General features: G+C 43.7%; 1 protein-coding gene across 5 annotated transcripts in view; it reads left to right on the top strand.

The window, feature by feature from the left end:
* Nucleotides 1–12,946, top strand: part of NRF1 (nuclear respiratory factor 1) — a 173,627-nt gene that overhangs the window by 22,715 nt on the left and 137,966 nt on the right. The window contains exon 1 of one of the 5 annotated variants that reach the window (XM_060196548.1): nt 1,415–1,488. The exons of the other annotated variants lie outside the window; for them this stretch is intronic. The gene's annotated coding sequence lies outside the window, so the exon portion shown is untranslated. Of the gene's footprint in view, nt 1–1,414; nt 1,489–12,946 lie in introns of those variants that run through there. 5 annotated transcript variants of the gene reach the window in all.

Here is a 12,946-nt window from a genome sequence, read left to right on the forward strand (position 1 = left end):
TACCCCCTCCCCATAGCTCTTATTAGGACCACATAGTATTTATAATTTCTTTTGCTCATAACAGTCCTTTAATATTTAATAAAGTAGCATTTCCCTAAGCATAAGCATTTGACTTTTTTAAAGCTATTACTTATAATAATGGGCCTTTTCATAGTCCCAGAGAAAGATAATAGAATTTCTCTACATCTTAAAAAAAATAAGTTAAAAAAATGTGTCCAATACCAAATACTTGTGTGGTCAGCTTAGTAAAGAAAGTATCTTTCATTAACAACATTCATTAGTAGATGAACTCTATAGATGCGGGAGGAGAGGGAGAGAGAAGCAGAGTATATTTTTGGCATATGCGATGCTGGGAATCCAACTCAGCATCTTTTTCTTGTGAAAACACTGTATCCATAGCACCACCTCTGAGTCCTGGTCTGCTACATATGCTTCTTGTCTTTTTTTTTTTGGCCTCCCTGTTTATTCAGGGTGGGTACCTGCACTGGAATCCACTGCTCCTGGTGTCCATTTTTTCCATTTTATTGGATAGGACAGAGAGATTGAGAGAGAAAGAGGGGAGATGGGGGAGAGAAAGATACCATTTGTGAAGCGTCCTCCTTGCAGGTGTGGAGCTGGGGGCTCGAACCCGGATCCTTGCATGGGTCCTAGTACTATGTGCACTTAGTCAGGAGTGCCACTGCCTTGCCCCCTCATGCATTTCTTTAGTTAAGCTTTGTGTGAACCAATATCTTCATCATCTTGTTTTTTTCTTTTTTACAATAGTTTTTATTTTATACTTCTTTATTTTAGATAGACTGAAATTAAGGGCAGTGGGGGAGGGAGAGAAGGAGAGAGACCTACAGCACTGTCTTTTTTTTTTTTTTTTTTCCCTTTACGAGAGCACTGCTCTGGCTTATGGTGGTGTGAGGGATTAAACCTGGGACTTTGGAGCCTCAGGCACGGGAGTCTCTTTGCCTAACCATTATGCATTCTCTCCTGCCACCCCCTACAGCACTGTTTCACTGTTCATGAAGTTCCCCCTTTCTGGTGGGGACCAAGGGCATGAACCTGGGTCCTTGCACACTGCAGTGTGTGTGCTCTGCTAGGTGTGCCACAGCCTGGCCTCTTTGCAGTAGGTTTTTTTTAGATCAAAGTTCAGAGTAGATGAGGTGAGGGAGAGACATTAGGAGAAGACTGATTGTTGGCCTCAGTTTCTCAGCTATACGGTAAAAAGATTTATTTTGCATTAATCAGCGGGTTTCTTCTTAGGCTCTGACATTTCAAGGCTCTTCAGAGCATCCTTCAGGAGGTAAAGAGAATGACTATGTAACTTGCTACATTCCTCAGCCCCTTCTATACGTGAGACTCCACTTTTTGTCTTTTATAGTTGAGGTTCTGCAAACGATCCTGTTTAAATAAAAGGTTATCCAAGCCTACACACCGGACAGCTTGGATGGCCTATATATGCGTTTCTGATTCCACAGCTTGGAGGGAGCCCTGTTTCAGGTTTCTTTTCTTTTGGTCAACTAGGAAAGGGTCTTACCACGCCATTTGTCTTTTAATAATCATTTTTACAAATCTATTCTATAATTTTTTTTTTGCGATTTCTAGTAGCTTATTTTGGACATTCGTCCTCTATTAAACATTAGTATGCTTTGACTTTGATACTTACATAGCACTCCTGCTAATGATTAAAAATCATTTTATTAATGAGTGAAATGGAGAGAGAGAAAGAGAATGTGAATCAAGTATCACTCTGGCACACGCAATGCCAGGGATTGAACTTGGGACCTAGTGTTTGCAGGTCATTTGCTCTACTGGCTGTGCCACCTCTGGCCCTACTACTAATGACTTGTAAACGCTGTAGTCAGAGTGAATAGTTCTGGCTAGCATAACACATGGAAGCTGTTCTAAAGTATAATCCTACTTTATTTACAAATGTTACTGGCGCATTTTCCCTCCCCAAATACCCTTTATCTTCTCTTTTGAGGGTTGTGATATTGACCGCTTTAAGTTTTCATTTCCCCCAGTTGTTTGCCTTTACCCTGGCTTGGTAACAGATCGAGACCTCGGGCTTATCACAACCGAGCTGCATGGACAGATCCCCTTTCTTTTCAGCAGCAGCACTAATTCTAATGCCCCCTTAAATGGTCACCAGTCTGTCTGAACAACACAATCTTGGCAGCCAGATTTACACTCCATGCTTTGTCCTCATAAGTTACTGCTGGTGAGAAGGCAGTTGACTTGTTTGGGCCCGAGTGGGCTCAGCTGAAAGAGACTAGGACGGTGGATGTTGAGGGCTGCCCTTGGCGGCTTGACAGCCAGCTGCAGGATGCCCACTGTGGCCCCCCACATGGCTGCTGGTAAATTACAGTTGATGGTCCTTCTCCTGCTGTTACTTAGGATTTTAGCAGAGATCACACAGTGGAGCTGGCAGTGAGAAAAATGTTTTTTTTTTTTTTTTTTGGTTTGCAACTTTTTTTTTCCCTTTTTTTTTAATTTAAGAAAGAATTAACAAAACCATAGGGTAGGAGGGGTACAATTCCACACAATTCCCACCCCCCAATCTCCATATCCCACCCCCTCCCCTGGTAGCTTTCCCATTCTCTATCCCTCTGGGAGCATGGACCCAGGGTCATTGTGGGTTGCAGAGGGTGGAAGGTCTGACTTCTGTAATTGCTTCCCCGCTGAACATGGGCGTTGACTGGTCGGTCCATACTCCCAGTCTGCCTCTCTCTTTCCCTAGTAGGGTGGGGCTCTGGGGAAGCGGAGTTCCAGGACGCATTGGTGGGGTTTTCAGTCCAGGGAAGCCTGGACGGCATCCTGATGACATCTGGAACCTGAGTTAACATAAGAAGCCAAACAAATTGTTGAGCAATCATGGACCCAAAGCTTGGAATAGTGGAGAGGAAGTGTTAGGGAGGTACTCACTGCAAACTCCAGTGTACTTCTGCTTTCAGGTATATATTTTGCAGTAGTTTACGGATACGTGTGAACATAAGCTCTCTCTCACAGAAACTGGTGTATATCTAGGTTTTGGGTGTTTTTATTTTCTTATTCTTCTAGAGTGCTTCTTTTTGCCTCTTTGTACAGAACTCAACATTTTTTTAAGTACTTCTTCTTTTTTTATATTTATTTTATTTATTCCCTTTTGTTGCCCTTGTTGTTTTATTGTTGTAGTTATTATTGTTGTTGTCGTCGTTGGATAGGACAGAGAGAAATGGAGAGAGGAAGGGGAAGACAGAGAGGAGGAGAGAAAGATAGACACCTGCAGACCTGCTTCACCACCTGTGAAGCGACTCCCCTGCAGGTGGGGAGCCGGGGTTCGAACCGGGATCCTTATGCCCGGTCCTTGTGCTTTGCGCCACCTGCGCTTAGCCGGCTGCACTACAGCCCGACTCCCAGTACTTATTCTTAATGGATGCAACATTTGATAACCATAGGGAAAACTTTATAACAGAAAATCTAAAGTAAATGTTATTTAGGCAGCTTGTATTTCTTTAGAAAATTAGAATTCACTCTCTTTTAAGCTTAGGATATCCTGTACAGGTTTGACAAATTCAAAAACGGAAATGCTATTCCTGGTTTTAAGTGAGACCATTTTAATTTTATATTCAGCCACTATCTAAAAATGCGTTTATTTCAGTCTTGAAGCATATGTGCTTTTTAACTTTTCCTTATCTATGATTCTAGATGGTTTTTACATCTTCCTAGTGTGTCAGTAGCTAATTTTGGAATGATTCAAGATACAGTTTGATTTAATGGATTAAGAAGTAAATATGGGGGTTGGGAAGGATAGCTTAGTCTGTTCAATTAAAGAACTTACTTGCCGGAGGCCTCAGAGGCAGCCTGTTCAGTCCTTCGCACCGCCTTGTGCCAGAGCGGAGCAGTACTCTTCTCCGTCTTCCTCCCCTCTCGTAGTAAATAAATATTTCAAAAACAGACCTGCTCATGCCTGTCCTTCCTGTCTTTCAGGGTGTTCTATGCCTTTATAATAACCTCAACCCTTTTCTTAGTGAACTTTTTTCATAATATGCAGAAAAAAGGTAATGATGAAATTTAAAAAATTAATGGATATTTCCAAATTTAACTAAAAAAATTATTAGTGACTTAATATTGAGTTACACAATTATAAGATAACAGAGGTATATTCTTTTTTAAATTTTTATTTATTCCCTTTTGTTGCCTTTGTTTTATTGTTGTAGTTATTGTTGTTGTCGTTGTTGGATAGGACGGAGAGAGGAGGGGAAGATAGAGAGGAGGAAAGACAGACACCTGCAGACCTGCTTCACTGCTTGTGAGGCGACTCCCCTGCAGGTGAGGAGCCGGGGGCTTGAACCGGGATCCTTACACCGGTCCTTGCGCTTCACACCACCTGTGCTTAACCCACTGCACTAAGGCCCGACTCCCCCAACAGAGGTATAGTCTACACCTTTCCCACCACCAGAGTTCTGTGTCCCCATTCTCTCCATTGGAAACTGCATTCGTTCAGTCCCCTTTACCACCATAAGCTAGAGCTGCATCAGGTAATAATGAGTTAGGGCCATGGAGGAAATAAGGTTAACGTGAGGTGATCTCCATACTGTCCAGAAGACTACTTCTCAAACCTAGCAAAACTGAAAATGGAAACCTGGGCTGTTTATATAATATACTTCTGATTACTTTTGTTTGTTTATTTATTTATTTATTATTATTTTTTTAAAAATTTATTTATTTATTTATTGGATAGAAACAGCCAGAAATAGAGAAGGAAGGGGATGTTTACAGAGGGAGGGAGACAGAGAGACACCTGCAACACTGCTTTACGACTCTCAAAGCTTTCCCCCTGCAAGTGGGGACTGGGGGCTCGAACCCGGGTCCTTGCGCACTGTGACATGTGCGCTCAACCAGGTGTGCCACCACCTGGTCCCAGTTTATTTATTTATTTATGCTGCCACAGTTACCCCTGGGACTCCATACCTGCATCAGTCTCTCTCTCCTGGGGGACTGTTTTATTTTCCAGATAGAGGGAGAGAGATGGAGAGCCACCACAGACTGCTTCACTGTTGGTGAAGCTTCCCTTTGGAGTGGTACTTCCTGTCTGGTACTCAGGACCTCACGGTGGGTCCTCGAGCATGGCAAAGTGCGTTAACACCAAGAGAGCCATCTCCCACCCCTCCGCCCCCACTCCCTGCTACTGACTATGGATCACTGTGTACTTTGAATAGATTCCCTGGGGCCACAAAGTGGCTTACTAACTAGAGTGCACTTGGGGCTGTGCGCATGGATTTGCGATTGCACCCCAGACCACTGTGGGAGCCCTGCACTGGGGATGTTCTAAGAGTAATGGAGCAGTGCGGCGGTATCTCTCCTCTCTTTCTTCCCCTTTCTCTCTCTGTCTCTTACTTTCTATGTAGAGTAGGGGTGGGAACCTTTTTTCTGCCTAGGGCCATTTGGATATTTATAACATAATTTGTGGGCCCCACGACATTATCAGCTTAAAAATTAGCACTTCATGTTGCTATGAATAATAAAAAAAAAACTCCTAGTGGGGCTGGGTGGTGGTGCACCTGGTTGAGCGCATATGTCACAGTGTAAAAGGACCCAGGTTGGAGCCCTGGTCCCCACCTGCAGGGGGAAAGCTTTGCAAGTGGTGAAATAGTGCTGCAGGTGTCTCTCTTCCTCCCTATCACCCCTTCCCCTCTCAATTTCTGGCTGTGTTTATCAAATAAATATAATCATAATAATAATACCTCTTAGCTTTATTGGATTTCAAGTCCTGCCTGTGGTTGCCTTGGTGGGGCCAAACCAAATGATTTTTTAGGCTGTGTAAAGCCTGCGGGGGAGATGTTCCCCATCCCTGATCTAGAGAAAGAAAAGGAAGGGGGGGGAGGATAAAGAAAGGTAACTGCTATTAGTAATGGAATCATGCCGGCACTGAGTCTGCGCAATAACCATGGTGGTAAAATAAATAAACACGAACAATATATTTATAATAAAAAACTAAAGATATTATGTGACCCCATTTAATACCAACTTTGTTTCATAATTATGTTAATTATGCTTGGTGTGGTTACACTGTTACTTAAAATATTGCCTTCTGTGGTGTTTACAGTAAAAAAATTAAAATTCATGTTTCTTCTTCTCGCTGTCTCTCTTTTCCATGTGACATTTGAGTCTCGCACATGCACAATACCACCCACCTGGGCCATCCTTCCCCCCATTCTTTTTTTTTTTTTTCTGCTTCCAGGGTTATTGCTGGGGCTCAGTGCCAGCACGATGAATCCACTGTTTTGGCAGCCATTTTGATGGATTTTTTTTTTTTTCTTGGTAGGGCAGAGAGAAATTGAGGGGAGGGGAAGATAGAGAGGGGGAGAGAAAGGCCTGCTTCAACATTTTGTGAAGCTACACCCCTGTAGGTGGGGAGCGGGGGGCTGGATCTGGGATCCTTATGCTTTGTACTATGTTTGTTTAACTGGTTGTGCCACCAGCCCCCCATTCTTTGTTGCAGGAGGGAAGAGAGAAGCAATGCCAGATTCTCAGTTTTGCAGATCATAAGTCAGAAGCTCGTCGAGATTTGATTATTTTTCCTCCAAGGCTGTACAACTAGGAATCAAAACTGGGCATAGGGCAGAGAGTAGATAGCATAATGGTTATAACAGTCTGTCATGCCTGAGGCTCCAAAGTCCCAGGTTCAATCCCCTGCACCACCATAAGCCAGAGCTGAACAGTGCTCTGGTGAGAAAAAACAAAACAAAACAAAAAAACTGGGCATTTCAGCTGCAGGTTCTGGCTTCTTTCTGCTTCCAGTCCAGCTAGCTGTATCTCTGGAAAGGAAGAAAATACACAACACAGCAATCTACAGAGGCTCCTCTTGAGTATCTCCAGCATAGTCACTTTAGCTTGCTTGGTGGCATCACCTTGTCTTCATAGACTGCCTTGACACTCACAAAGAAACATTTTGGAAGGAGATTGTAAATTGAATAATGGAAGAAGAATTCAGCTGATCACTTCAGGGCTTGTGTGCTCGGCGATCCCAGTTCGATCACCACTGAATCAGTCATCTCCTGGGATGGCATCTGACTTCTCTTCCCTCCCCTCATGTGAAGTTCTCTTCACATATAAACAGAAGAAGTTTTAAAAAATGAAATAAGAAGGAAAGCTTTAATTTGAGGCTATCAAATAAAATAGAAAGAGAAAAGGGAAAAGAATAGCTAACAGGAGCGGTGGGTTTGTGGTATAGCTATCAAGTCCCAGTGATAACCATGGTGGCAATAAAAAAAAGAGAGAAATTAAGGAAAGGTGAGTCATATGGATGAAGTTTTATAATTAATTTGTCTAGAATTTAATAAATATGACTATCAGTTGACTCCAATATTTTCCTTTCTTTTTTGAATTAGTTTTTTTATATAGTGTTGGAAAGTTAACGCAGGACCTTGTACTAGATACCACTGAGCTACCTCCCCAGCCAGATCACCTTTGCACTGCCTTACTTTTTAAAACATTTGTTTAAGATAGAGACAGAGAGAAATTGAGAGGGAAGGGACATTTATAGAGGGAGAGAGAGAGACACTTTCAAAACTGTTTCAGCACTTATGAAGCTTCTGCCCTGCAGGTAGGGGCTGGGGGCTGGAGCCTAGGTCCTTGCACACTGTAAAGTGTGCACTGAATCAGATGCACCACCACCTGGCCTCTGAAGCACACTGCCTTATCCATGGAGCTGGAGTGAGCCTGTTCTTTTGGTTCTGGTGCTGTCCATGGTACTCTCTTGGGTGCCAGGAGCCACATTTAAAGAGCCTCACTCATGGAAAACATGTGCTCTGCTGTTGTAGGATGCCAGGCCCCTGACCTCAATAGTCCTCAGAGTAGAGGTGAAGAGTAGATGTTAACTATGTCCTTCAAAAAAGCAAAAGAGGGAGTCGGGCGGTAGCGCAGCAAGTTAAGCGCCCGTGACACAAAGCTCAAGGACCGGCATAACGGTACCTGTTCGAACCCCCACCTCCCCACTTGCAGGGGAGTCACTTCACAGGCGGTGAAGCAGGTCTGCAGGTGTCTATCTTCCCCCTCTCTGTCTTCCCCTCCTCTCTCCATTTCTCTCTGTCCTGTCTAATAACGATGACATCAATAACAATAAAAACTATAACAATAAAAAAACCAACAAGGGCAACAAAAAGAGAAATCAATAAGTAAAAAAAAAGGAGCAAAAATAAATGCTATAAAGCAACTCAAGTCTTTTTTATTTATTTATTTTTTTTGCCTCCAGGGTTATCTCTTGGGCTCTGTGCCTGCACTATGAATCCACTGCCTCTGGAGGCCATTTTCCCCATTTTGTTGCCCTTGTCGTTATTATTGTTATTGTTGCTATTGCTGTTGTTGGTGTTGGATAGGACAGAGAGAAGTCGGGGTGGGGGACAGAAAAGGGATGATAAGACACCTGCAGACCTGCTTTACCGCTTGTAAAGTGACCCCTCTGCAGGTGGGAGCCAGGGGCTCGAACCAGGATCCTTACTCCTGTCCTTGCGCTTGGCACCATGAGTGTTTCACCCGTTGCGCTATTGCCTGACCCCTAATTCAAATAATTTTTAAGGAAAACAGTTAAGCATTTAAAGACCTTTGGAAGTAGGTGCCAGGTGGTAGCGCAGTGGGTTAAGCACACCTGGCGCAAAGTGCAAGGACCTGCATAAGAATCCTGGCTCATGGTCTGGGAGGTGGAGCAGTGATAAAGCTTTGGACTCTCAAGCAGGAGGTCCTGAGTTTGATCCCCGGCAGCACATGTGCCAGAGTGATATCTAGTTCTTTCTCTCTCCTCCTATCTTTCTCATTAATAAGTAAATAAAAAATCTTAAAAAAAAAAAAAAAGAATCCTGGCTCAAGCCCCCAGCTCCCCACCTGCAGGGGGGTCGCTTCACAAGCAGTGAAGCAGGTCTGCAGGTGTCTGTCTCCCCCCCCCCCATCTTCTCTTCCTTTCTCGATCTCTCTGTCCTAGCCAAAAATGACAGCAATAACAACAATGATAAACAGCAAGGGCAACAGAAAAGGGAAAAGAATAACCTCCAAGAGCAGTGGATTTGTAGTGCAGGCACTTCTTCTTCTCCTCCTCCTCCTCCTCCTCCTCCTCCTCCTCCTCCTCCTCCTTCTCCTCCTCCTCCTCCTTCTTTCTTCTAGCGTTTGCCCTTCTTCCGTAGCCAGTTAATAGCGTCAGGTTGAGCACTGAGCCCCAACAATAACCCTGGAATGAAAAAAAAAATAGGAAGCAATTAAAAAAAATAGTAAGTCTCACCATCTCACAATATCCTATTCAGTGTTTCCATGTGGGAACCTCGGAGCATCATCTGCTCCTCTGCGTTCATTTTCATCTCAGTAAATAACTATGATGTTCTTTCTGTTGCGAAACTAGAGCCCCTGAATTCATTCTTGACTTCTGTTTTTCACTCTATTCTGCATCCAAGCCGTTGAAGATATTCTGGCTGATCTCCCCCACACATGCAGAATTTAATTACTTTGGTGCAGCTGTTGCTGCTGCCACCACCTCAGCATGCTTGCTTTCACATACTGTTTCCCCCATTTTTTTTTTTGCCTCCAGGGCTATTGCTGGGCCTCAGTGTCTGCACCACAAGTCCACTGCTCCTGGAGGCTATTTTTTTCCTTTTGTTGCCCTTTTTATTTTGTCGTTGTTGTGGTTATTATTGTTGTTGTTATTGATGTTGTTGTTGTTGAATAGAACAGAGAGAAATGGAGAGAGGAGGGGAAGACAGAGAGGGGGAGAGAAAGATAAACACCTGCAGACCTGCTTCACCGCCTGTGAAACCACCCCCCCCCCCCCCGCAGGTGGGGAGCCGGGGGCTCAAACTGGAATCCTTACGTCTTTTTGCTTTGCACCATGTACGCTTAACCCACTGCCACTGCGCTACCGCCCGACCCCCATCTCCCAAATATTCATGCTGTCTTCATAATTTCCTGTCAATCTCAGTTCAGTTTTCTTGCTGGAAAGGTGTTCCCCTTGAACTGGCACCACGTGAGCACCATGGACAGCACCAAGGACCAAAAACCAAAGCAAACCAACCCTACCTCATCTTACACGCATATAGGAGCTTCTTGTTTATACACAGTGGGTAAATGAAAAATCGAAAAGATAGGAGACCCCCCCCCCCCCGCGGTGTCTCTGTGCTTACATAAATACTTGACACATTAAATGATTAGCTTGTATGTGTTGAGTGAATGAATCCATTAAATCTGGTGAGTTATCATCTTTGTACTTTCTTTGCAATTAAGTTAATTAATTAATTTTTTTTTGTCTGACCTGATGTCACACCTTCATGAGTCTGCTGCTTTTGGCTATTTTTTTCCCTATTAATTTCAGATAGAGCTGTGTGTGTATGGGTGGTGGCGGCGGCAGTAGGGAGTATCTCCCCTCTATTCACAGAGCTCCCCATGGTGCTGTGCACGCTGCTCTGTGTGGTGCTGGGGGCTGGAGCCTGACAAAGTGTGCTATCTCCTGACCTGCATTCAACATTTTTGATTTCCCTTCATTTGGCTTCTGTGGCACAGTATTCTCACTGTCTTTCTTGCCTCACTCCTTTTCACAGACTGCCTCTCCCCCCATGACCATTGTTGGCATGTTCCTTTGGGATTCCCCAAATGTCCTTCTTTTACAGTTCCATTTTCCACGGAATTCCTCTCTTTTATCTGTGCTCTCTCCTACCTTTACTGCCCCCCCCCCCCAGATGTGTTTGGAACAGCTCTGGTGGGTATTATTAGGCTTACTATTTCTTGTGTTGGTTAATGAGCCACTAACACAAGATAGGAACTTGAGAGGGAAATATCCTGGACTAAGCCTCAAAAGGCTTAGTTTTTCTGGTGACATTTAATGCTAAAATGTAGGAGCACCTGGTAAGAATTCAGTAGGTATTGGTGGAATGGATGAGAATAATTGGAAGTGCAGAGATTTTGAGATCTTTAGCCTTGTTACAAAGACTCCCATATTTTTACTCAGAAGCAAGTCTGAGCTCAATTATCTCAGAAGAAAAAAAACATGCGGCATTGAATTGTCCGCCAGGATCTAAGCGGCAGCTTTAGCTGAATGTTGGTTGTGTAGTGACAGAGCCAGCAGGGTTGAGGCCCACCACAAAAGCAGCCAGGCAACAATGGTATATTTCACAGTAAGCAGGGGCTGAAGAAAGTGTCTTTTGTGCTTGTCTGAGACTAAGGGGCGGGGCTTGCAGCAATTTATGTTATTTCTCTCTAATGGAAATCAGGACGGCCTCTAATCCTGCTATCACATGACAACTGCTTATTTGATTTTTGGTAATTTGGAGAGCAGCTGTGGACAAATTATTTTTTTTTCCCCCCTGCAAAAAGAGCCAGCTGCATTCTGAGCCATTTGCAAGTGCCTGGATGCAAAACTTCTATCCACTGGGTTTCTAACCAAGCGGCAGCTTCTGCAGCTCACCTGCTTTTCATCGATACTTGTAGCTGACAATAAGCATCGGAGTACATTTTCTGTTTCCATCAGCACTGTTTTCAACATCCATTAGGTGCCTTCTGCACTCAGGGCACTGAGCCAGCCTCGGCACTAAGCTGTGCAGTGCAGATAGTCTGCTTTCCTCTTAGACAGGTGGGCCGGCATGGGCATTGCTTCTAGCAGACTTAAGTTGTTTTGTAAAGTGTAGAGGCAGCTGAGAGCAGTTTTCCTCTGGCCCCCAGATTTCTGAATCTGTTGTCTGGATGTTCATTGATGCCCCTTTATTCTGCGGGCCCAAGTCACAGCCAGTGCCTTTGCTGGCAGAGCCCTGTCTCTCTCTCATTCTGGACAAACTCCTGGATGAATACTGTCCTCCTCTTTGATACGTTCTTAATGTTCTTGCAGTCTTTTGTTGTTAAAATAGCTTGTATTTTTTAATTTAAAAATTACTGCTATTTTACATAGAGACAAGAGAGGCAGAGTAAAACGGATCATAGTACCAAAACTTCCTTCCATGTAGTGGGGCTAGCTGGAAGTGGGCTGGACATATAACAAAGCAGTGCATCCACTATCCAAATGCACTGTTTCTTTCCCCTTAACAAATTATTATTATTATTAATTATTATTATTATTATCTTTTTAAAATGAGAGACAGGACTGCTCAGCTCTGGCATACTATGATGCTTAGGATTGAACCTGTGACCTATGGGACATTGAGCATGCAAACTGTATTCTAATATGCTGAACTATCTCCTGGGTCTCACCTAAGTTGTGTTTTAAATAGTGAAAGTGCTAAGGTGAAAAGGAAGTAGGTGGCACATTGGATAAGCCCTTTCAGTCCCTAGCATCACGTGTTCCAGAGTGATGCTTTAGTTCTCTCTCCTTGCCTCTTCCTCCTCCTTTCTCATTAGTGAATAAATAAAAATTTAAAGAAAAAAAATCGGAATTAGAAAATGAGATTGGCTTGCCATTAGTCCTTGCAATCTTATTTTACTTCTCAGTGCTTCCTCAGCCATCATCACTAAAATATCTTTTTTTCTTCCCTGTGTTTGTTTAATTATTATTATTATTTATTGCCACCAGAGTTATTGCAGGGGCTTGATGCTGGCTTTATGATTCCACTGATCCTGGCAGCCAATTCCCCCCCCCCCCCTTCTATTTTACTGATTAGGACAGAGAGAAATTGAGAGGGGAAGGGAGATAGGGGGAGAAAGAGATAGACACCTACAGTCCTTTCACTGCTTGTGAAACTTCTCCCATGCAGGTGGGGAGCAGGGGCTTGAACTCAGGTCCTTGTGCATGGTGATGTGTGCACTTAATCAGGTTCTCCACTGTCCCCTCCTCTTTCCTTTTTCCCTTCCTTCCTTCCTTCCTTCCTTTCCCTTCCTTCCTTCCTTCCTTCCTTCCTTCCTTCCTTCCTTCCTTCCTTCCTTCCTTTCTTCTTCTAATGGCAAAGTCCTTTTTTACTAAGCTTTATTAGTCTATACTTAATTTGTTTTAACTTCTCATAACCCATGGGCTTAA

The sequence above is a fragment of the Erinaceus europaeus genome, chromosome 8, assembly GCF_950295315.1.
Source record: "Erinaceus europaeus chromosome 8, mEriEur2.1, whole genome shotgun sequence".
In the NCBI taxonomy this organism is placed as follows: domain Eukaryota; kingdom Metazoa; phylum Chordata; class Mammalia; order Eulipotyphla; family Erinaceidae; genus Erinaceus; species Erinaceus europaeus.